Source organism: Apis florea, unplaced genomic scaffold (genome assembly GCF_048593485.1).
Source record: "Apis florea isolate Af1SG1 unplaced genomic scaffold, ASM4859348v1 contig_2350_pilon, whole genome shotgun sequence".
NCBI classification, from domain to species: domain Eukaryota; kingdom Metazoa; phylum Arthropoda; class Insecta; order Hymenoptera; family Apidae; genus Apis; species Apis florea.
Genome location: NW_028256565.1, coordinates 8,352,428 through 8,377,773, shown reverse-complemented (window position 1 = coordinate 8,377,773; position 25,346 = coordinate 8,352,428). Strand labels below are relative to the sequence as shown.

At 39.2% G+C, this 25,346-nt stretch overlaps 1 protein-coding gene and 1 long non-coding RNA gene across 6 annotated transcripts in view; one reads left to right on the top strand and one right to left on the bottom strand.

The window, feature by feature from the left end:
* Ppn (proteoglycan-like sulfated glycoprotein papilin) overlaps positions 1-25,346 on the bottom strand; it is a 126,020-nt gene that overhangs the window by 80,024 nt on the left and 20,650 nt on the right. The window lies entirely within an intron of this gene.
* Positions 1-25,346, top strand: part of LOC147658184 (uncharacterized) — a 56,122-nt gene that overhangs the window by 29,994 nt on the left and 782 nt on the right. The window contains exon 2 of the long non-coding RNA XR_015291039.1: positions 21,998-22,081. This is a non-coding gene — a long non-coding RNA (uncharacterized LOC147658184). The remainder of the gene's footprint in view (positions 1-21,997; positions 22,082-25,346) is intronic.

The window sequence follows — 25,346 nt, the reverse complement described above, 5'->3', positions numbered from 1 at the left end:
AAATTAATTAATAATAATGAAAGAGATTAGTAAAATTAATAAATATATAAACAATAATATACGGATAATGTAGAAATTCACGAGTTAATCGTGATTGAATAAATAGCTTGTGCGTGGAAATTTATCTCTTGAAAATAAACGGAAAGAAAGAAAGCACAATCAGATATTTAAGAATCAGTTTATAATTCGACATCGACGAACTAGTGAGAGAAATTTGTCCTCTTACTCGCGCACGTACGGGACAAACGTGAAGAAGAAATTAATCTTTCAGTCAGCCGGTAAGTAAAAAGTAAAATGCCGGAGAAAGGGACAAGTTGCGCTGTTTTAATAAAACAGGATCCCCCCCCCAATCCTTCTCTCGATCGATCGCATTGATTTAATGGTCGAACGCTTCCAACGATCCTGAACCAATATTTTTTCGATCCACGACGATTCGCGACGGTCGTGTCTTCTTCGTGATACGGTTTTGGGGTAAAGAAAATATTGGCCACGCTTCCACGAATCGAGGGGAAAAAAAAGAGGGGGGAGGCAAGAAAGTGCGGGGAAACAATCAAACGGCAAGAAAAATGAAGGAAGAAAGAGGAACGAACGATCCCCTTCTTTTTTTTTTCCAAGAAAATTTTAATTAACCTTGTATTAAACTTAAAAGGAGGAGGATACTTGAAAAGATGGCGCGTCTCGATCGAAATTGGCGTGTAACGGCACGAGGGAAAGGAAGGAAAAAAATCGAGCCACTGTCGTCGATTCGAAGTGAAAACGGTGCGCGCGTGCCTCACGTTTTCGTGAATGTTTTCGAAAGCGGGGTGGTCGCGAAGGTTCTATCGATCCTTGCGATCTGTCTCCGTGCAATTGCGTAACAGATTAAAAAAAAAAGAAGAAAAAACGCGAGAAGAAAGAGCGTTAAATTTGTCCTGTTTGATTTCGAAGAAAAAAACTAGTTGAAACGAAAATTTAAATTCGAGATCGGTATATTAATTATCCAATGAAATCCCGTGTATTATCGAATTAAAGTAACTTATTTATACGTTGTTTCACGGGAAATATTTTAATTCAATCGATACAAATCGCTTCGTAAAATGTGTAGGAAGATAGAATTAGGAAATTTATTTTTCATTCCCCAACGGGATATCCAACTTTTCCCAAACAAGGGATAGAAGTTATCAACAAGACTTCGTGTAAATATTATTCCGTTTCAGGCGCCTGTGTATATTTTTATCGAATATTGCATCCGTGAATTCGATACACAAAGAAAAGAGAGAGAGGGAGATTCGCGCGACAGAAAAATGGTCAACAAACGATTGTATCTTAAACACGAAACGTTCTTCGACGGGGGAAAAAATATCCCAACTCGAACGATGCAACGGGTGCAAAATGATAAAACTCTCGTTTTCACTCTCGACCACGGTTACACCACGGTTAAATCGGGATCGTCGGTCACGAGTCTCTATCCGTGTCACGTTCCCGCGATGCAAAATTTCCATAGGGATAAGGAAACAAATTTCATCCTGATCCCCCTTTTACCACAACCTTCCTTCCTCTGTTTTCCTTCCCACAAATAAACACATATCACGTATTCTCATCCACGGATATCGAACCACGATCCTCGCCGTTTTCATTGAAAACATTTAACGAATCATGAAATATCACCGAAAAGAAAAATCCCGAAATACAATACGTTCCAAAAAAAAAAAAAAAAAAAAACCAACCTAAAACCATCTCCTCTTCATCCATACATAATTAATAACGATTCCAAAAAAATCTTGGAAACAAGATTCCTTTCGTCGTTCGATCGCGAAGCGTGCACATCGAAAAATGTGTGGATCACGAGGGGAGAAAAATACGGGAGATGTTTGCAAAGGGCGAGGAGCTCGGTTGCCGCGATTGCGTAACACACGATCGGGGGCACGGTCGTCGCGCCGCGCTGTCTGCACCGAGTGCAGACTGCGAGGCGGCACCGCGATGCACTTGTTGCAACAATGTGCCCCGGCTTATCCACCGCCGGCTAAGTGCATCCAGTGATTCATACGACGGCCGCCTGTGCAAAACCAGCCGTGTGCACGCGCGCGCGTGTGTGTGTGTGTGTAAGCACACGCGCGAATCAGCATCTGGCGCGGAGAAGGCGGAGAGATCGTGAGAATATTTCCTCGAGCGGATAGCGGGCACACGGCGGATAAGAAATCTTGTGGCGAAACGTGGAGAGGCAGGGACGACGACCAGTCTGTGGGAAATAAGGAGTGGAGGAAGATTAATGGAATTGTTCACGGTTCGCCTGATTATTTTGGCAATCGCTTCTGGATCTTCTTCTTTGGTAATTGGGGGGATGGGATTGCGGGGGAAGGGACGTAAGTGTGTTTAAAAGGCTTGGAAATAGATCTTGGTTGGAACGGATGGATTCTCGAGAGGGATTTTCTTTTTAAAATCCTTAGACGTATATCGGATATGATTCTATCTTAATGCGTTTTAAACGGAGAAAAAAGATCGTGATACGCGTTTCTTACAATTGCTCTCAACTTGTAATTACAATTGTCACGTGTCAAAACTAGGTTTTTCAAGTTTTTCGATGCCCTCCTCCATTTCCTTGAAAGATTGGAATTATTATAATCAAGGGATATTGTAAGAGAAGAAGAAGAGAGAGAAAAGATTGCGATATTTCTTACCACCATTGACGAATAACAATCGCTCTTGTAACTATTATCGTATCTATATACCAAAAATTTTTTGAAATTCTAGAGGTATAATCTGAAATTATTCTACCAAAGCGAATTTCTTCTCCCCCATTTCCTCGAAAAACACTTACGAATTGTGCTTACACCATTAACTCGCATGGATTGGAATTATTATAATCAAACGGAGTCTCGAGTCGAGATATTCTTTTCCTTGAAATTACACTACCCCTTTCCAAGAAGTATCATAAGAGGAGAAGAAGAAGTTATCGAATCTATTTGCCAATAAAATTTCAAAAGTAAGTTTTTGAAATCCTGACAAATAATCCGAAATTATTCTACCAAAGCGAATTCTTCGACGTCCTCTTTCATTTGTTTGAAAAACACTTTACGTAATTCGAACGGATTGGAATTATTACAACGAAGCGGAGTCGAAATATTCTTTTCCTTGAAATTACACTATGAAACAGATATGTATATCGGTCGTCGTAAAGTCGAATTCCGTCACGAATGGGCCCATTCCTTCCACGCGCAGTGCTCCAACTGCACGCGAACAATCGTAGCGCGGATTGGCAGGCGCGATCCACTTGGCTGGTGTTGCATCAGCGAGCGCGATTACGTGCACGCTCCCAGGTGCATGTGTTTATAGGAGCAGTGAACTCCTCGAGGAATCCCGTAACCCTTTCTCCTCCCCGTCATCACTGCTTACGTCTCCGTTCTTGTCTCTTCCCTGTCGGAGACACGCGCGCCCAAAATACCGGTCCGCTTCTGCATCGCAAACATCCCAAAGATTTAACGATAGCGCTGTTTCTTGTTCCGCCCCGCAACTTCTCCCCAGACGATCCTCTTTTTCCTTGCCCTCGTCGATCGAAGAAAATTAGGAAGAAAATTTTCTTCTGATTCGCGACCTAAATTTTGGAAAATTTCTTCTCTTTTTCGAATTTTTCACATATTGGCGCAATTTTCTTACTGCTTGGTTCACTAAGCTAAGAGAACTTCCTCTGAAAACGGAAAAGAATCGCGATTTTCGAGGAAGAAACTCGGTCCATCGATTTCGCATCTCGCCCTTTCGTTCCCCATTTCCAATCTTTATCTACATGTGTCACTGCCTCCATTCTTCCCTCCAATTGCCCTTTTTTACCCCGCCAACTTCTTACCAGACTCCCAACTGTCCAAGCGTTAGACGTTCTATTCAGGGAACTCCTGTCGCAGCAAAACCTCGCCGAGTGCGAATCTGGGTTTATGGGTGCAACGCTGCCACCGGATACTCCCTCCAAAGAGGATATATCGATCGACGAGAGGGGGGAGGAGGAAAAAGCCGCGTTTTCCGCCTCCGTGATCAAGCCAACCAGTTATAAATATTCTCTCTCTCTTTCTCTGTTATCGGCAATTCGAGCTCGCCATTATCTCTCGGTTGGAACGATATATCTCGATATATCCTGGAAATGAAGAATTTCTTTCGCGGAATCTATCGTTTCAAGCGAATTCGGCCGATGATGATCGGTCGAAATAGATCGGTGAAATTTAAAATTCGCGAGAGGAGAGTCGTGATATATCGTTTATTTAGAAGAAAACATACGTAAAACACATATTTAAAACGAAAAAGAATCATAAGAAATATCAGCACAAATTGGAACGATCAAATTTTGAACGATACGATTCGATTCGTTACGATCGAACAAATATATTCACGTATCTTGCCGATGAAATCGTAAACGCTTACCGAAACGAAGGTAAATTCGTTTGACGCGTTGTCAAAGTATTTCGGATGGCACGATATCGATCAATTCACTATCATCTCGGTTAAGTTAATTATTCGAACAACTTTGAACGATTGACATATTATTTCTCTTGAAAAGTTTTCTCCTTGTGCGCAATTTACAATTTATGATCTTCCTCGATTCGCCATTATCGAATCTCAAATATCACATCTCCTCAATTCCTCTCGACTTTTAACGACTCGAACAAACATTCCAAATTTCTCTTCCAAGACCCAATTTTTATTCCCTACGCCCTGGTGACACGCGTCTTCCCTTCTCGTGCACGCTCAGCATCTCGCGGATGTCCTGTTCTGGGAAAGAGGAGGAGGCACGTAGAGCCACGGCTGGGAATTCCATCTCTGAAGATATGGAATTCGAGAGATCCAACGAAACGCGAAAGAATATTCGCGAATCTTTCTTTGGGGGAAAAAGTTGTCTGTCTCGCGGTGATTTTCATTTAAACCGTTTCTAGGGAATTTCTTTTCCAACTAAGAATAAAATAGAAGCGAAAATGAGAGATAATCTTGGACAAATTAAGTTGGGTATTAGGGGGAATAGTTGAAAGGTCTTAATTAATGGCGGTTTCTTCGATGTTAATTTTATCACGAGATAAAATCATTGGAATCGCGTTTGGAAATACGTTGAAACTTTCACCGGCAGTTTGATATTGCGAAAGAGTTATGTATTTACTTAACAGGGAATATTTGCTTAATTCATAGGCGTATTTATATTTCGCTTCGTTTGTGCTCTTGGATTTCGAGCGGGTGGATTATTCCGAGTTGTTTCAGTTTTCACTTTGCATTTTCGAACTACATTCTCCGGGAATAATTTTATCATATTTCTACTTCTATTGTTCCATCTTGAATAATCTCGTGATATATATATATTTCATCTGTCTATTATTTCAAAGCCACGATAAACGACAAAAGACGAAACCCGCGTTTCATTTTCATTATCCATTTCTTCCAAGTTCGCTTCTTCCTCCTCTTACCTCTTTCTCTCCTCCTCTCCTTCTTCGAAATATAAAAACTTTTCACCCTCCTCTTCCTCGTTCGAGATCCACTTTCGAAAATCGCTTATTCTCTTCCCTTCCTCGAAAAAACACTCCCTCGAAAGGGAGTCATAAGTCAAAAGCACGAAGGCAGCCGAAATTTCAATTCCAACTTGCACCTCGAAATCGTCGTAGAAATGGAAGAGGCAAGAGACGCGATGGCAGTTTCCAAAACTTTCGGGAGGACACGTCGAAAAGTTGGGCTCGATTTTCGTCTCCATGTCGGATCCCGTCGTTTAATTGATCGCAATTACGGCATAGTTACGAGATAAATAGTTGGGGTTCACTCCTTCTCGCGAGGAGAGAGGGAGGGGGGATCAGAAACGTGGCCGGAGGTCGGTCCGATATCGATTCGTGGCAATCGGAAAACATAATTCCCCGACTAATGAGCCGACTTCGCTCCGTGTTCCGTTGGGGAAAGGAGGAGGGGGGGGGGTCGATCGGTTGGAAGAGGTGAACGCGTCGTTCCGACACGGATTCGATGAAAATCGCGATAAAAAGAATGAAGCGGGTTGGATCGTCGTTTCGATCAATTATTTGCAGTTGGCATTTTGAGCCGATGTTCGGATACGCGATTCGTCCCCCCCCCCCTCTACGGGTGGTGGAGATTGCATTGCCTTTAAAGGAAGGGGGAGGGATAAACGATTTCGATCTTAATACCTCGATCTTGTTATTCGCACCGTGAAATTGAATACGAAGGTTGTTCTTCGCGGTTGTTACTTTTACGGAGGGCAAGGTAACTCGAGTCCCTCCTAAAATGGTAGCTAGTTTTCGATGATATGCTTTCAGAATGGATCATTTTTTTTTTTTTTTCAACAGCGAGAAGATAATTTTGTTTGATCTTGTTTACGGGGATACGTTATAAGTATTATCGTCGAGCCGGGAAGAAAATCTACGCTTCTACTCTCGTTCTTATTTCGATTCCAAAGAAAATTTGTATCTCGTCGTAAGATAATAAATACCAATAACATCATATCAACATATCAATGATGATGTCCTAAATTTTAAACGATTTCGAACACGATCTCTATTCGTGTTTTAATTGTTTAAACGTCGAGAAGATATAATCTTTCCACGCGATCCCATTTTTCACTTGCTATTCCCAAGTTATGAATCATGGATTGTCGATCACGTTCCTCCCTATCAGCGGGTACACAACTCGGGGAATAAATATCCAAGGGGTCGACGTTTTTTTCTTTTTTTTTTTTTTTTCCCCTCCGATCATGTCTCTACGCGCCTTTAAATCAAATAACATGGCTCCACAGCGCTAAATCATCGTCGATCCGCGCAAACTGAGCCACGGTTGTCATCCGGTTTAATCCGGGGACACCGCGATTTATATTTTAATCAGCGAACTTCGACCCCGCCCAACGAACGCCTCGCCACGATTAAATCTCCCGCGCAAATTATTGGCCCGCGTATTACGTCAACCGGCCCCGCTCTTAACAATATTCGAATCGAACGGTGGATTCGAAACTTGGACATTTCAGAATTCAATGCGATCGTCGTTGTTTTGGAAAAGATGCTGGATGGTTGATCCGATAAAGCTGGTGATTTCTCAGACAGATGGCGTATTGTGAGAGAGGTATTTCCTATGGTGATTTTATTTTTCCCCTAGATTGGGAAGTTTGAAGAAGTTTGGACCAGGTTAGACACTTGCCAAATATTCTACACTATTTTCGTATAGCGATCTTTGAATAGCGATTTTGAAACTCTCGAACTATGAATTATTTCCAATTGAAACGATTCTTCGATGCAAGAAACACGAGTCGAGTTTTCGAGAAGAAATCGCTTAAACCTATTTTCGTTGATAATAGCGTTAATAATTGTTAATAACAAACATGGATGGGAAATAATATTTCGAGCAGAAATGGAAGAGATTTATACGCAGAATCGTTAAAAATATCCTCCGCGTAATATCCTCCAACAGCTTTAATCCCGTACGTAATACTCTAACAGGTTTAATCCGTATAATCAGAATAGCGTTGTTGCAAACCTATTCATTTTCAACGATTCGAAATCTGAAAATTATCATTCCCCCAATCGGACAATCGGTATTAATAAAATTGCAACGAGAACTATTCACTTACATTTTATATCTACGATCGAAATGATTATAATAATGGAAATGCTTGGAAATAATGGCGGCTATTTTAAAAAATGACACGTGCAATGCAACGCCTCGTTAATTGGCCCCGCGACTACTTTTTTTTTTTTCCTTTTTTTTTTTCTTTTTTCTCGTGACCATGAATACGTATTACGGATCACGTGAAACGCCAACGGTATAAATAGTTTCACGGACAAATATAGAATTGCGCATGCCTGTGACGATTCGTCGCGAGGTGTGACATCCGCGTGAGCAACGTGAACAGCATTGCCGTCGGGCCTCGATTTCCGATCCACTTCGTCGTATCCCCTCGATAACCCCTCGTTTTATTATCCCTTTTTCTACCATCGCTTTCCTTCGAATCGCTCTGTCGATAAGAGCGAGAGAGAATTTGGGAATAAGCGCGTTTAACAATACGTGTGTGACAGATTCAGATTGAAATCTATTCTCGATTAGTCTCATCCGATTTGAACGAAATTGGAGATATGCGTGGAATTGGATAATATATCACAAGCTTTGAGTAATGTAGTAGTAGAATAGAATAGAAGAGAATGGAGGTAGAATTTTTTTGTTTCGCCAAGTAAATTGGGGAAAAATATAAGAATTGATTGACAAACATTTTCCCTCCTGATCTCGAGATACGGCCACTTTTGTACGTCGAGTTATAATTTTGCGCTCCAATAATGCACGCTTGCTCACTTTTATCGAAAGTGTTTGAAAAGGCCACCTGCGACCACTTGAACGCAAGCTTTCAGTCGCCACTTTATAGTTTTTCGATTTCTGAAAAAAATTTTATACCGATAGTCTGTGGCGTTATGTCAGAACATCCGATAAACCAAATTATAATTCAGAAACGGAGTATAGTGTAATAATAGGAGAAAAAATTAAATAATTTGCTCCGAAAGTCACTTCTTTATCATTCAATGGAAAAAAAAAAAAAAATTGAAAGATCAATATTAGATTAAAATCTCAACGGAACAGTAAGAAGAAATAATCTTCAAATATCCAAAAAAAGAAAAAAAAAAAATTCCTCTCATTCTCTCGATCACACCATTTCCATTTTATTTATCCCATTTATCTCGAAATATGTGGTGTCGCAAACCTCGATAACGAGCCCTAAACCTGAAATCATGCGAAAAAGTGCGAAAGAAATAATAAGAGGAGAGGAAGTTTGGCGATAAATCGGAGCCGGAAACTGGTCCAAGAAACCGCGGGGAAAATAAATTTCTGGCCGATCGAGCGTACAATTTTTCCAGGGGGGGGGGGGAGTTTCAGCGGGAGACCTGAACTCTCGAAATTTATCCCGCCCAATGAAAATAATCGGGATTATCGATGCGCGGCGGGCAACGTGTTTCGTGTCGTCGTTGACCCAATGCTAGAAAATTCCTTGCCACCCTGGATTCGCCGAGGGAATAAATAAACCTTCGCCGGCCCGCTGGATAAGACAGACGATGCTAAATTTGGCCCAGATCTATAAATTTCTTGCCGCGAGATACGATCGTCTGGAGAGGCGTGCGGTTATCGTTGATAGATCCGGATCTATTTTCACGACACGATGCGCGTTATAAATCCTAAATTGATCGATGCTATTTTTTTTTTCGGGAAAATATTGAATATTGAATATATTCGAGCGAAAGAGACACGATTTGGTGTTTTTTTTTATTTTTATATCGATACGAAATATTCGATATCATTCGTCCACGCAGATATCACGGTAATTTTAAAGTATATCGATTATTAATTGAATACGAATTTTATCCTGTCACTGATATTGATTTCTATGAGAAAAAAAAAAAAAAAGGTATATGGAGGGGTACACGATTTTTTAACCCTTTCGCTTCTTCTCCACCAAAAATGTGCACGGTGCTAGCTAGAAAGAAATATCGAAATTTGAGCGAAAGAAACGCGATTTGGGTGTTTCTTTTTTTTATATCGATGCGAAATATTCGATAATATTACGATGCGCTTGATGTCACGGTAATTTTAAAGAATATCGATTAATTAAATACGAATTTTATCATGTATCTTTCGCTACTTCTTTGCCAAAAATGTCGAGCACGATGCTCGAAAGAAAGATCGTCAGCGGCCGCTGCAACGTTTCACAACAACTCGAATTGTTCTGACGGTGTTTATTGGAAAAAAAAAAAAAAAATTGACGACAAAAACGAAATATCGACGTTTCCAAAGAAATATACTCGATGATAACTCGTCGTATCGTGCGTCATGTAAGACGTCTTGAAGTAGTAGCGAAATTAAGAATTAAAGAACGAAAGAAGCGATATAAGAATACAAGAAATATTGTCGTTACTGGCTTGTACAATGGGGCCGGTTCAATATCTATTACGTCAGAGCTCGTCCGTTGATCATCCGACTTGCGTTCTATCGGTCGGTCGTCATGAAATTCGGATAGCAATTAAGTCGTCCAGCCACAGCCAAGAACATGGGCTGGCCGGTGTTCGCGGCTTTGTACTTCCGGCCCGTGCTTCCCCTGCCGGGGTCAGTGATAAATGGATCGTGAGCAGGTCCTCCTTCCCTCCCTTACGATATTCGGCGAGCAAGGAGAGCAGTCAGGAGCAGCGGCTCGGCTCAAGATATAAGATCCGAGCGGGTGTCCACGATCGGTGCCTCGACGAACGATCGAAGATTCTTAAATAAAACGTCTCGCTATAGGATAGTTGGAAACTTTCTTTTTCGCGGAGAGGCGATAGTTGGCGTAAGTTGTAGGTCGATAGTAGGTCGTTGAGAAGTTGATTGATGGTGATAAAACGATGTTAATTTAATTTATTAGGTGTAGACAAGGAGGAGATTGGAAAGTGTGTTTTATACTTTCTATTTCTGATTCTTGGGATTATTGTTTTTCCCATTTTCACGAATTCTACAAGTTTTTCGAACACGTGTAACTCTTAATTTTCAAATCGTTCGTGGAACAGCACTGCGATAGATATTTTATTGTAAGCGATTATTTGTTTTCGAAAAACTTCCGGCCAAAGACGAAAAGAAATCAACAAATCCGATCCGTCGTTTTCAACTCGGCGAAGCTCTTAAAAAACTCTCGACAGGGCGTTGAGAAAACAACTGGTAGAAAAATCTGGCCACCCCGAGCGGAAACTCGAATCTCGTCCCATCCAGTTCCTGCCATCCGCTTTCCCTCGAAACTGGTCTCCCGCGGAGAAGAAACAGTTGGGACAGCTTTAAACGCCGCTTTCCACGTGAAAGGTGTCAACCTCTTTCCACTCGAGTGTTTGACTTTTCCATTAACGCCACCGCCGCCACCATCCGGCTGGAGAAGTTTGAGGTGGCATTAATTAGCGCTTTGTGATCGAGCAATGCGGCCAGATTTTCACGCGTCGTTTCTGCTTAATTAACTCGGCGCGCTTGCGGATTGAAAAAAATTCGTATCGCGTTACGCTGCGAAAGCAACGTTGTAACGAGGCCGGTTTCGAAATGAAACGAGGAAATCTCGTTGTGTTTGGAATGCGCTTCAAAATGGCAGGATGAAATTTTTTCTTTCTCAGATTCGTGCGTAAAGTGGGTAAGTAGAATTTTTTTTCGTTTGGAAAGATCGATGGGGTGGAGGGGTGAAGGGAGGGAAGGAGTTTTTAATACCTCGTCTTGTAGAACAGCGCAATATCTCTAATTTCTTGTCCACGGATCGAGGGTATACAGAGTTGGTATTTAACATTTTGAAATCTTATACTCTCTCTCTCTCTCTCTCTTTTTTTTTGTTTCTTCTCAAGACTCTGATCGAGACTCTACGAAGTTACAAATTAAAGATCTAAATATTAGGAATTCGTGACATTTGAAATCTCGTAAAAGGGGGAAGAAAAGGGGAAAGAGCATGCAGGAATATCGGCGAAATTGCTGCCTGATCTTTGGGATTTTCGTAATTTGGGGGCCAAGAAAAGAGAGAGAGAGAGGAAGAGAGAGGACTATCCAACCTGCCGCAGGCGTGTTATTTATACGTTAGGCACAATCGTGTCGAAATGGTGAAACAGGGAGGCCAATAAGTCATCCGCGTTTTCCGTGCCAATATTGCAATTATCGAGTTTGCAGGGGATGCGTGTAATGTAATTTAATCCGTCATCCAGTTCTCGTTACGGCCTAGTGAAATCGATCGGGATTCGATCGAGTTACACGATTTTAATTAAATTTCGTGTCTTTCGTCTGCTTTTTTAAATTTGCGTGGGGGTGAGAACAGTTTATATTATAGGATTTGTCGACGATTATGGGTAACGAGATGGGGCGAGAAATTCGTGAAAACCACTTCGTATTACGAGATATATATTTAAAAATTGAAGAAGAAGAAGAAAAAAGAATCGGGTAAAAAAATGTAATTTTTTTAGGGAGACGAAAAAGTGAAGGGAGGGAATTATAGATCCGTTTTTTAAATCGTGCTCTAAATATTCTAAATACGCTGTTACGAGCCACGACATTCAATCGTATAAATCGCGGCACGAGTAATAACAATGTCGGTCGTCATTGTTATCGATTTAACGCAGTCGTTTTCGAAACACGGAACGGGACGGACGTGTCGCTCGACGCTCCTCGAAATATTCTATTGTTTAATAAATTAATTAGTCTCGCGTTAAATTGTTATAAATAAATTAATTATTTAATCGTAAAATAAATAAATTATCGCGATTATACATAAAAATTATGGATAGAAATATTCTATCGGTTAATAAATTAATTAATCTCGCGTTATATCGTTATAAATAAATTAATTATCCGCGATTATATATAAAAATCGTGGATAGAAATATTCTATCGTTCAATAAATTAATTATTTAATTGTTATAAATTAATTATTCGCGATTATATATAAAAATTATGGATAGAAATATTCTATCGGTTAATAAATTAATTAATCTCGCGTTATATCGTTATAAATAAATTAATTATCCGCGATCATATATAAAAATCGTGGATAGAAATATTTTATTGATTATTAAATTAATTATTCTCGCGTTATATCGTTATAAATAAATTAATTATCCGCGATTATATATAAAAATCGTGGATAGAAATATTCTATCGTTTAATAAATTAATTAATCTCGCGTTATATCGTTATAAATAAATTAATTATCCGCGATTATATATAAAAATCGTGGATAGAAATATTCTATCGTTCAATAAATTAATTATTTAATTGTTATAAATTAATTATTCGCGATTATATATAAAAATTGTGGATAGAAATATTCTATTGATTATTAAATTAATTAATCTCGCGTTATATCGTTATAAATAAATTAATTATCCGCGATCATATATAAAAATCGTGGATAGAAATATTCTATCGTTCAATAAATTAATTATTTAATTGTTATAAATTAATTATTCGCGATTATATATAAAAATTGTGGATAGAAATATTCTATCGTTTAATAAATTAATTAATCTCGCGTTATATCGTTATAAATAAATTAATTATCCGCGATCATATATAAAAATCGTGGATAGAAATATTCTATCGTTCAATAAATTAATTATTTAATTGTTATAAATTAATTATTCGCGATTATATATAAAAATTGTGGATAGAAATATTCTATTGATTATTAAATTAATTAATCTCGCGTTATATCGTTATAAATAAATTAATTATCCGCGATCATATATAAAAATCGTGGATATAAATATTTTATTGATTATTAAATTAATTAGTTTCGCGTTATATCGTTATAAATAAATTAATTATCCGCGATTATATATAAAAATCGTGGATAGAAATATTCTATCGTTCAATAAATTAATTATTTAATTGTTATAAATTAATTATTCGCGATTATATATAAAAATTTTGGATAGAAATATTCTATCGTTTAATAAATTAATTAGTCTCGCGTTATATCGTTATAAATAAATTAATTATCCGCGATTATATATAAAAATCGTGGATAGAAATATTTTATTGATTATTAAATTAATTAGTTTCGCGTTATATCGTTATAAATAAATTAATTATCCGCGATTATATATAAAAATCGTGGATAGAAATATTCTATCGTTTAATAAATCAATTAATCTCGCGTTACAAATAAATTGATTATCCCCGATTATATATAAAAATTAAGTAAATAAAAATAAAAATTGTCGAACGCAACATTTAATATAAAAACATTTAATGTAATATTAATAATATAACGTTAAATTAACATCGAAATAAAAAGAAAAATCCGATCCTTTTGTTCCTCCAACGAAATCGATATTTATCTTTAATAATCAATCATTTCGCAACCCCTCTCGAGAATCGACCAACCACAAGTAATATCTATTTATTTTTCCCTTCGATCAACTTACAATCGCGTATATCACGTATTATATTCGTTCACGAACACCAAGAAACCAATTTTTAATTTTCTCCATCGCAACACGTTCGTCCATAATGCCGTTTCATATCCTTAACAAATTCCTTCCCCTCCCCCCTCCCCATTCACAAATCGAGTAATCGGCCATCGTGCATCGCTGGAAAGCGTACGCTTTATCGCTTTATCCGGCTAAGTAGAACCGTCTGAACGAGTCGGCTATCGCGGGGATTATTTTCTAGAAAGTCAAACGAGCCCGTTCGATAATTACTGTTGGCAGGTAAATAGAGAGGAGAGGAGAGGGCGAGTATTTTTCCACCGGGGTTAATTAAGATTAATTGAACGAGGGGGAACCGGTGTATCCCCCTCCCCTCCCACGCGGTATTTCAATCGGTCGACGTCGGTCGTTAGTCGCCGTCGTCGTCGTCGTCGTCGATTTGAAGGAGGCCTTTTTGAAAAGGCTCTCGCGACTTCCTTTCACCGTGGTCGTCGTGGTCGTCGTCGTCGTCGTCGTCGTCGGTTTTAATAAACGCGTAGAAAGTGGCGCGCTCGTGTCGTGCATCGCAGCGGCAACAAGCGACACGCTCGTTTCTGGCGCTCTAGGAAAGAACGATGAGGAGGACGAGATACGCGCGTTGAGGAGGAACGCGGTCGGGCCTCGCAGAGTTTCTTCCATATCGAATAAATTCGAGGAGGAGGGGGGATAATCGAACAAGTTCATCGGGGCATTCATCGCCGATATTCTCTTTCTCGCGTGGGAATAATGCAGCCGCGGATGGTACTCGAGTTTTTGATCGTGATAAGTGGCGATAGATCGCGTATGTATTCGCGTATGTATTTTCGTTAAACGGGCTCGAGATCGAGATTAAGCGTGGCTGCTCGAAAGTGGATCGAAAATGGGAGCATCGATCGTGGTGAATCATGAATACGATAATATATTATCATACTAATAAAGAAAGATGCGCTTCTGAATGCGAAGTTTTCTGTGAAATTAAAAGTAAAAATGGAAAATCTTCGAATAGAAATAAAATTATTTTAGTGAATATCAGCGAACGTTAATTCATCTCTGCATTATATTAATATCGAGTGTCGTTCGCGTATCCTAGAACAATATTATTTCTATTATTTTTATTTTACATTAAAAAAAAATTGCTACTTCATTCAATAAATATCTTGAATTTCGTTTCAAATACACTGTATATTTATCAATTTTATTTTTCACCGATAATTCGATCGCGAATTTCCGCGCGAATCTAATTATTCGCCCGTTTTGTGTGCCCCTCGAATACCTTCGGTTCCCAGAATACACGGAATACCTACGATTCGTCGATGATTATCCCTCTATGCTCTATGTATCAACGTCATCGCGGGATCCATTGTTTCGGCCAAGCTGGAATTGCCTCCCTCGAGATATTCATCTGTACCGGCCGCGATTCACAATTGCGACATTACCTTAAACTAATGCCGAATGCCGAATAACAATCTACGCCCTGTACGTATTCGAAATTGAAAATTGAAAATTCTACGTTTGTCAGAAGATTCGATCAGAATTAGGAAATCGTGTGTTATAATTCCAGTAAAATTTTAACAAAATATCGTATTTGCTTCGTATTCGAATCCTTATATCGATACTTGGATATCAAGGTATCCAAGTTTTTCAAGTTTCAAAATTTTTATCTTTCCATTCGTCTCGTTATTTTTTGCAGACCCCAATATTCTAATTTCACTCGAGAATAACGAACGATCTCAAAGATTAAGAAAAAAATTCCCAATCGAATATTTTCATTCGTTGATCGAATCGTAAAAATTTCGAAATATAAAAATCGATCGACGCCTGTCGAGAAGAATAAATCCGGATTAAATTTGTGGAAAAACGGCGCTTAACAAAGTAGGAAGGCGGAACGATCAGGAGGATCATAACGGAAGCGTATCTTTATCGTTTCACGCGCGAAAGGGGGAGAATAATATTACAGTCTTGCGCCCTGCTCTCATAATATTTGGTTAAACATAGGGAGAGCAGGTTACCGCAAACTACCGTCTATGATAACGGCGGCGGAGATAACGGAGGCCGAGGATTTTCACGAAGCGATTCGTTCACGGGACAAAAATGTTATTCACACGTCTTTATCTCTCGTATGGAACGTCGTCGTATCGGCAGGATGAAGCTGTTGAAAACTCGCGGATGCTTCAACTTCCTTTTATGCTACGAATATTCTTAATATTCTTATTTTACAGGAAGGAAGATGTTTTATGCACGATCGAATTCGCAAGTGACATGAGTTTGTGAGAATGTTTCGAGGTAAGAAAGATAGATTTAAAAGGAATGTTATCCATCTATAGATATTTTGATTCTCTATGAAGAAGATAAATATGTTATATCACTGTTACCATTACCATTCCTCGGACCAAATTGTAACGATAGAAATTACTTAATGTATTACGTTTCAAATTGTATATACAATAAGTAATTTTAGTTATAATAATTACAAATAAGTAAATACACAAGTGACGCTTTGTTTGATAATTTCGACGTTCCATCATCGTGTCGAAATTAAAATTAAAATAAAAGATACGCGCGTACACACGTTTTGCTAATTAAATTTCATTTTTATATTTCCTCTCCTTTCTTTTGAATGAAAACGACGCTTTCTACGGAGGCATAAGGCACCGTTTGCGTTGCACTCTCGCGGCGCAACAGAGCTTTATGACAAAGAAAAGTCATCAGCCGGCCACCTTATTCACCGAATCTCGGTTCGCGCCACTTCCGCTTGTTCCCGACACCAAAGAGCTCGAGGGTCAACGTCTCGTTGCCTCTCGGATCCGAATAAACGGGAACCATTTTGGGGAACGCAAAACCGCAGAAAGCCTCCATTGGAAACTTTTTGATCCCGTGATTGTTGACAACTCCAAATATCTCCAATATGACGATACATGGTTTGAGGGGGAGGGGAACTGATGTTTCAATCTCTGAAAAATATAAATTCTTTCGAAAACTTTTTTCCTTCAAAAAAAAAAAAAAAAAAAGTGATATTTTCGATTCTTTCGAAAAAAAGTGTTACGCGTTCAACGAAATTTTCGAAGTGAATTAAGCAGTAAAAATCTTATATCGCGGAATGATTTGGAAAGCTGAAATATTTATTATAAAATCGTGGAAAAAAGGTATATTCTTTCGTACAATCAAATCGATAAATATCGACATAGAAAATAATTAAAAGGATTTGTTCGCTGCAAATTTTGTTTCAAGAAACAAAAGCCTTCCTCTCGTCTCGAGAAACAAAATTAACTTCCTCGAGAATAAATCTTTTCTGGAACGAAAGTTGAAACACGCGACGTGACAAAAAAAAAGAAAAAAGAAAAAAGGAAAAAGAAATTATTCAACGCATAAAAAGATTGACTGTAAAGATCGCGGTGGAGGACAAAAAGATGACGGTTAATTTCAAGTTGGTCCGCTAACGAGCGATTTTTGCGGGAACCGCAACCAACCCTCCGCCATTTCTTCCATCTCCCTTTCCGCGTGTGAAACTCTTCTTATCTCTCTCCCTCTCTCTGTCGAGAAAGAGGGACAGGTTTCGTAATGAAGAGGTGGAATCAAGCGACTGCCAGACGCCGTCTGAATTTTCGTCGAGAATAAGTCAATTACCAATCCTAAGACGGGGAGAGATCCGTCTCGCAAAGCCCGCTACTCTCCACGGCCACCCCTGAAGAACTTTCCCGAGATGATATTAATTAGAGTTTCTCTGGAATTGGGTGGCGGATGTACCTGTTTGTTTCCTTTAATTGGTTGTTTTATTTCCTCGTTGAATGCACGTACGAAGAATTTGGAATTTTCTTCTTCTTCTTTCGTGGATTCTATCGACTCTCGCGATAAATTTTTGAATAAGATATTAATTCGAGTTAATGAATTATTCGAAGAGGTAGGCTCGTTCTCCCTTATACGTAATCCTAACAAGGAAAATTGATCGAATCGAAGGAAAACAAGGAAAATTAAAGATTTAAATATATATCGAAAAAAAAAGATACTTCTTATTTTTTAAAAAATCCAATCTTCGTACAAATTAACTGCTACTAATCACACTTTTCCTTACTCGATACGATTAAAAAAAAAAAAAAAAAAAAAAAAGAACTCGTTACGTTTCGAACAACTAAGAATTCTCGTCACACACACACACACACACTTTCCATGTTAAAATTATATTAAATCTCGTTAATACGTATCGTTCGAACAGGTTGTAAAAGCTGTCGAAACGTTTTCAACCGCCCCCATGCTCGTGACACCTCGTCGAAAGGTGGAAAACGGCATCGAGCCCAGCCACCCTCGGCACATTAGACCGTGGCAAAACACTAATTAATGAAGACAGTGGGGGCGACAACTCATGCACGAATGTCGAGCGCAGCTGCGCACGCGTGTAAACGGGGCACACGAGATGCCACATCAATTAGATTAATCACGTGTGCCACGGCCATTTGGATCCGCCGAAATGCGGGATGACGTTTGTCCAGGCCATCGTGCACGCACTTAAACGGCCAATTAATCATCCGTTAGCATCGCGACGCTCGTATTTTCTTCAAACGACGATGCGATTCGTGTCGATCTGACAGAGACAATTCTCACGTTTACGAGCTTTATATTTGTATTTGTTATTACGTTTGTTTTGTTTCTCCTCTTTTTTTACGGTTGAATATAAATTTTTCAGGATAGATAGAAGATTTAGCGGAACAAATCCAATAGTTTTATTCGTATAGAAATAATTATACCTTGGGGAATGAAAATGATCGTGGAACAATCATGGTGTTCGCTCGTTATTTCTCCAAGTTAGTTTTAATCTCAAATTCGACTTTTACTTTTCAAATCAGAAGTGTAAAACTCGATAGACTCTTCTATACGAAATTCGTGCGAAACTTCGTATATTTCTACATTTGGTCGAAAGTATCTGATTCACTTTATAAACGTAGATTCCGCGTAGATTATTTTAGAAGAACGATTTTCCGAAGGTAAAAATTCGACGAATGAATTCAACTTTGACGTGTATAAAATCGAAGGATAAAACCTTCTTTTTTTTTTTTTCCACCGTGTAAAAATCGACGAGCGTAACAATCGCCTTTACAATGTTGAAATCGTTGAAAGCTTTCAACAAGCGTAGTAAAAAAAAAAAGTAGGGAGAGATGCATTGTGTCTTAATCGACATCCGAGTCGGTCCGGGCAAAGAAAAGAGACGTGGAAGGTGCGCGCGTCGCGAAATGCAAAAACACTAAATACACAGACGTTCATCCTAAATCAATAGTCATCAGCGCGAGATTTGTTTGCCCACTACTCATCGGTGGAGATCTTTTCCGCGGCTGGAAGATGGAAAATACGAATAATTATCGGACTATATTCGATTATCGTTCCTGGAACCACGTTTCAATCTTGAACCGAATATTTCGTTTCATACTTTTTTCAATGGAACTAGAATTATTGTCAAGGTAATACATCATACATCATTTCGTTGAGATTAAAATATCGGAGAAAATGTTTATATTGAATAATTCAATATAATTTATTTCGCAGAATAAACATTAAAATAGGCCAAGAACTCTCTTAACTCTCGTGCTAAAATATTTCTTATTTCCCTCGTGTTCTCCGCGTGTTGGTCGTACAAATATTTATTTAGAATTGCGCACAACCTTTTTATTCCATTTGCTAAACAATTTCCCAGATGTTTCTTAAATATCAAAAATATTTATACACGCGGATCGATTTAATCGATCTCAAAAATCAGTTTAATTCTGAAGCAAATAGTTTCCAGAGAATTGTCTCCGGTGGAGATTTGTGTCGCGCCAATTTCTAGTCGACGAGAGGGAAAGGGTTTCGATTGGAAGTAAGATTACACCGAAATAATAATCGTGGAACGTGTCCAGGGTAAATGGACTTCGAAAGAATGCACCTGCTACAGAATCGAAGAAAGTTCGGAAGGAAGGAAGGAAGGAAGGAAACTCGGTTATTCATTGTCCTCGAACAAAATTTCCACCGTGAATCTTTCCCCCCCTCCCCCTTTGAGGGGAATAATTAACGACCGCGATGGAATTAATTAAAGACGATTTAATAGTCGCGAAATTTTAAGAAAAAAGCACTCCACAGTAATTTTTATCCTCTCTCTGGTTCGAATATATATATATATATATGGATTCGTTGGATGGAAAGTTGGAGAAGAATCTTTTGTCCCCCATCGAAGATTCATCGTACGATAAATTCGCGCTTAACTCGGATTTCTAAGAAGAAAAGTTAATATATATATCACCTGCGCGCTATGCTCCCTTAAAAATGTTCTTCTTTTACAGAAAGCTGTGCACAAAAATACAAAAATATTAACCCTGGATAGACTCGCTACATGTAAATACAATCCTGATATAATTATAAAAAAGATTGGAAATTTGAATAATTAACCAATGGAATAACAGCCTTTTCTAAATCCGCCACCATTATTAAAAATACACTGGAACGCCCCTATTGGCGGTGAAAGTGGATCCATCCTTGCTATTCCAGTTTGTCCAGCGTTGTCCGCCCTCGAGGCTGGCCATGAATGAAGCGGGCAGAAAGCTTTTCGACGCAGGCAGAAAATATTTGCCCCGGGAGAGATTTCATCCGGCCTTCAAACAAAAGCGCGCTCGCGATTCCCCTCCTCACGTGAATGAAAATCTTCGTTGTATCGTAAACGCGGAAGGCACTCCTCGCGGGGTCGTTGCACCCCGGGTCGAGACAATAGAGGCGGCCCCCTTGGTGAATGGGCGCAATTCGTCGCCGCCGCCTCGATGACATTATTGGTTTTTCTGCCAATATTTGCCGTTGGATTTGTACTTTGCCTTCGTCGTCCGTTTTCCCTTGACTGGGGAGGGGAGAATCTTGCTTTCAGTTTCTCTCTTCCTTTTTTTTTTTTTCTCGAATGGATCGTGAAAGAGAACTAATTTGAATGGTCGGTCGGATGATTCGATCGAATTTTCTCGTTTCGCGAATAAAAAATCGAAATCGAATTGAAATTTCGTTCCAGCTTATTATTTCATAATGCAAGATACTTTTATACAAATTTTGAACGCTCCTTTTCAAAATCAAGAAACTTTAGATTGGAAGCTAAAACTTCCCTTTCGAAGAGGACAAAATTCTCCTACGTATATTCAACTCTTACTTCTCATTCCAAAGATCGATCGATCGATTTTCTTCGCCTCCGAAGAAGCAAAACGCGGGCACCCCTCTCCCTCGTTTTCGAAATATTTGAAATTGTGTGTAATATCCCAATGCACAACTTCAATCCAAGCGCGCATCCACCAGAAACTTTCTAAGCGTGTTTCAAAACGCTTAAAAATTAATCCGCGTTAGTCAACTTTCCCTGTTGAATAAATTTCACTCGGTGGGAGAGTGGCGCGACACACGGAAGCCACGTTCGTTTCAAGGAAACGAAGCTTGGAGGGGGGGCGGACGGGCAGAGAAGAAAACCGAGACACGCAAACGATCACGGTTAACGATTCGAGAAAGGGGAGGGAGGGGATCTTGTTGATCTCTCGGTCGTGGTGCAGGTGCAACCGTGTTGCAAGGGGAAAATAAGCTGTCGCTTTGTCGACAACGGGGTTATGGCGGAAGTGTGCCTCGACGCTTCCTCGCTAATGCGCCGTGCATACATACAAGAAACTCGTTGCTCAGGTAGCGACGCGGTGGAAAGAAAAAAAGGAAGAGAAAGAGTAACGAGCGGCCTTTACAAGCTGGTCAAATGTCACGACAGAAGGATTCGCGAGGGATCGACATCGTTCTCGTCGAAGAAATGTGACGCGAAGGGCGGCCGATTCAAGGAACGGAAATGTCGAGGCGAATTTAACGCTTCAACTTTAAGGGGAGGAGGGGTAATAGTTTTGGCACAGCCGAAATATCGCTGTAAAAATATTTAAAAGGAAATATTTTACTTAAAATCGATGATGTAATTCTAATTATTTTATAAATTAGAAAAAGTGTAGAAAGCAAGAAAGTATGTAAATGTAGTATGGTAAACGTATACAAGTTGTTATTGTAAGAGAAATATCAAAATTTATATTAAAACTTCGTTCGCTGTATTCGTCAACGTTTTGTTCTTTTCATTTCAGGGACTGGAAGAAGTAGAAGGCTCGAGTAAAATGAAACTAAACTTTTATCTCGTACCAGGACAAAAAAGCGTGGCGACCGACAAAGTATGCATTTTATAATCAACGGAAATAAGTATATACGTTCCAATTGTAAATTATATTACCAAAGTGATATTCTATTTTAAAAGATTTTTCTTATTGCATCTATTTTATTTTAGTGATACATTGATATTAGCAAAAATTAACACGTTGTTTATATACAACACACATATGCCTCTGCCTATAATTTTAGCATGCGGTTTATAAATATATTATAACCGCACCCGCGGTTAAATTTGTTGCAAAATCATCTTTATAAATTCGACGGAGAAACGATCAGGGTAGATAATATCTTCGATCTCTGAAGTGATAATCGTTTGGAAAAGAGATCCATCGAATTCAGACGAGAATTCGAATCGAAGACGTTACGAAAGGTTTCGAACGAGAAGCTCGTGGAAAATCCACGGCAAATATCAAGCAACAGCGTTTGGATATCGAAAGGAAGATTATTCGAAAACGAATGTTTCACGAAGGGTTTCTTGACCGATACGATGGAATTTCCAAATGGCAAAGTTGCAACGAGTTCTCGAAAGTTTAACTCTTCGTTCGACGAAGAGTGACAGTTTTATTATGAGCCTGGTGTGCTCTCGAAACCGCGTTGTAAAGCAAATCGTTAAAATATCCGCATGGTGCATCGCGAATTTCTGAGAGAGGGTTACGTAAAATATTCCTCGTTGCGAGGTCGAGGCACAATTGCTCTTTCGATCTGTACATATTTTATTAGTTACGCTAACTCTACGCCCAGTTTGCGAAACCCAGTTATAACCAGTTATTTGATTTTCTCATTTTTCTCCCTTTCTCTTCCTTCCTTTCTCGCGCGCGCGTGTAAATTTTATTCGTTTACCACCCTTCTTCTTTTTTTCGCCAAACAATTTCCACGTCCAATTTCTATCCCCTCGATATCGATCTTCGTGACAAAAAGCATAATTCAAACACGCAATCAAGTGGTTATTCGTTCGTGCCGACAACATTCCGATCGTTCCGACAGTTGAAAAAAAAAAAAAAAAAGAAAAAAAAAAGACACGTTTTTCAACGTGATCCACGCACGTATACGTGCCATTGAATCGATTGGCAATAACGAGTCGGCCGTGATTTCCGGATAACTCGAATAAACGCCAGAATGTCAACGATCTCATAAAATTCGGGAATTGACGTCAGAGCGAAAATCGCGAGCGCTGTAATATTCGTGTGCGAATAAACGCCGCGCGATTTCATCCGCATTCCTCACCTTGCCCGATCCTCTTCCCTTCGATTTCGTAATTTCGAAGGGGTCAAGGACTTTGTTCGAGGACGCACATTAATCTTCTCTTTCTTGCGTGAAAAAAATAATTTCGAAGAAAGTAGTGCAGCTTTTTAAATAGCGATCCTTCTTGAAAATCTTTGAAAATTGTGCCGAATCTTTGTCTTGTCCAGTATTGTCGATATTCCCGCGCCAATCCCCGCCAGATTCTATTAAAGATTAGAGGCAATCGTGGTGGCAAGATCTAGGTGCAATCAGCGGGATTCGAGGATCGTTACTCCAACTTGGGATCCTACTCGACCGCGTGGCTCGATCAGCTCGATCACTTGCGCGATAGCGAAGTACTCTCTCCTAACTTTAACCCCTTCTTTCATCCCCTTCTCGTCTTCTCATCTTTCCGAATTTCAAACAATTCTTCCAAGATCAAGACAATTCTTCCAACTATTGTAGAAAATGACAAAATGAAATTGCAAATTTCAAATAATTCTTCTAAGACGCTCTACCAAAATAATTAAAATTAAGAAACTATTGTAGAAAATTGTATAATCATATACAAACGTAAATAATTATATTATTTTTCTATCAGTCTAAGGCAACGATCGGAAATGGAACAAAAATATATATATATATATTTCCGAATTTCAAATAATTTTAAGACAAAATAATTAAAATTAAAGAACTATTATAGAAAATCACGAAATGAAATTGCATAATCAAAAATATATTCACGAATTTTAAATAATTCTTCTGACGCTGTATCAAAATAATCAAAATTAAGGAACTATTGCAGAAAATCACGAAATGAAATTGCAAATGATCAAAAAACAAAGATATATTCATGAATTTTAAATAATTCTTCTAAGACGTTCTACCAAAATAATTAAAATGAAGGAACTATTGTAGAAAATTGTATAATCATACATAAATAATTATATTACTTTTCCATTAGTCTAACGCGACGATCGGAAAAATGGAACAAAAATAAAAAAATAAATATGTATAAAGCTGTCGGTCGATGAGAGGTGGCGATAAAACCACTTCGAAGCGAGCATTCATCGAGATGGAATCTTGGTTATATACACCATTTGTCCACCGTTTCCATTTCCAACCGATTCAACCCTCCGAAAACGTATCGATCTCCCGCGGAAATGCCATAATCCTCGAGCAGATTCTGTGCGCTGCCTGTATACGAGGCGCTACATCATGCTGTACAATTTCGAGAGCCGAGATGACGACGATGACGAAAACGAGAGGGCGGTGCTCGTTTCGCTTCTAAACTCGTCGATTTCGCTTCCCTTTTTAAACGATCCATCGAACGACCACCATTGTCGGCAACCCATTTTTCAGGATTAAGAGATTCCGGTGAAGGCTTCGCGTGGATGTCAATTCGTGATTAATTTTCCCGATCAAAGTCGATAATCGAGTCGTTGGAAGTGAGAATGTTCACGAATCGTTCACGAATATTTTTTTATATCCAGCTACAAATTTTTCTAACAAAAATCTTGGGAAACGAATAATCGATGTAAGAATTGAAAACGCAGGAGACAAACTCGAAATAATGAAGGAAAAATAGGTCCAAGAATAGATCCAGCCTACGTTCACTCCTCGTAAAAGCTCCGCCAACATTCAGAATTCCGTTTCTCTGGCAACTGAAACTATAACGAAAGAAGAAATCCCTCTCGCGAAATGAACCCTCGCCCGATAAATCTCGTGGTGCTAGCGAGCTAAGAAATCGAGCTCGTCTCGTGTCGTGTATCGAGCGTACCCTCGAAGGAAAGGAGGGCAGAGTTATTCGTGGAATGTCGAAAGGATGTTGGATCCTTTGTTCGAGAGGATGTTATGGCGGGGGTGGCGGTTGTTAAAGAAGTCGTTGCTCGGCCGCTCGAACGACACCGATGGCCGCTCGTTGCGGTGCACGTGTGTTTAAACGTCCGTGTGGTGAACGGTTTCGTGCCACGAAGACGCGCTATCCTTGGACACGTGAGGGATTATTGTAATGGCAGCTTCGGTATACTACACGACCTACCAGTT